The sequence below is a fragment of the Camelus bactrianus genome, chromosome 25, assembly GCF_048773025.1.
Source record: "Camelus bactrianus isolate YW-2024 breed Bactrian camel chromosome 25, ASM4877302v1, whole genome shotgun sequence".
Lineage (NCBI taxonomy): Eukaryota > Metazoa > Chordata > Mammalia > Artiodactyla > Camelidae > Camelus > Camelus bactrianus.
Window position 1 is genome coordinate 40698371 of NC_133563.1, and position 816 is coordinate 40699186.

Genomic DNA, 816 nt, shown 5'->3' on the forward strand with positions numbered 1-816 from the left:
ATGATATTACCTGAACTATAGGGTAAAAGAAGTATAGTAAAAGAAACAGGAAGTACCATTTTCAGTTCCAAAGAGATTGAAGGCCCAAAAAATAAGCTTTCAAACAACTAGACGGCAAAACGTTACCAGAGCAAGCTCTGAAAATAGATGTGAGGAAAACACTGATGAACAACAGTGCCTCAGAATCACAAAAGCAAAATACCAGAAAAGGGGAAGAGAAAGTCTAAAGAATAACCAATAAAATCAGAAAAGTCAATGGATGCGATAAAAACTGGGCTAAGGTCAATCCTAAGCAGACTACATAATGCAGAGGGACTCGTGAATGACTGCGAGGACAGGGGAACAGAAATCCCTTGATCAGAAAATGGCACAGAAAAGCAAGTGCAATCCAATGCTAACATCACTGTTGAATCATGGATTAAGTGTAAGCAGGTAAGAATAGGACTCATAGGATTCCCAAATGGAAAAGCAAGTGATAAAATAAAAAATTCTGAAGAGGAATTTGTAGAAAAATCAGAAAGAAATTTGCTGAAAGCCAAGAAAGTATCATCTATACGAATTCAGGAAGTACACAGCGTCCAAAATAGGTGGAATCCCAATAGACCAACAAGCAGCTGTAGAATTCAAATAAACAAAGTTCATGATCATCCCAGTGATGTAAAATGCACCTCGAGGAAAGCAACTTAGTCACAACAGAACCTCCAGAGGGGTTTCAGCTGATATCACGGCAGAAAATTTGCAGCACTGGGAGGAGTGCAAGGAAATAGGCCATACCCTGAATGAGAAAAAGCTGCAATCTAGGGTAGCCTATGCCAA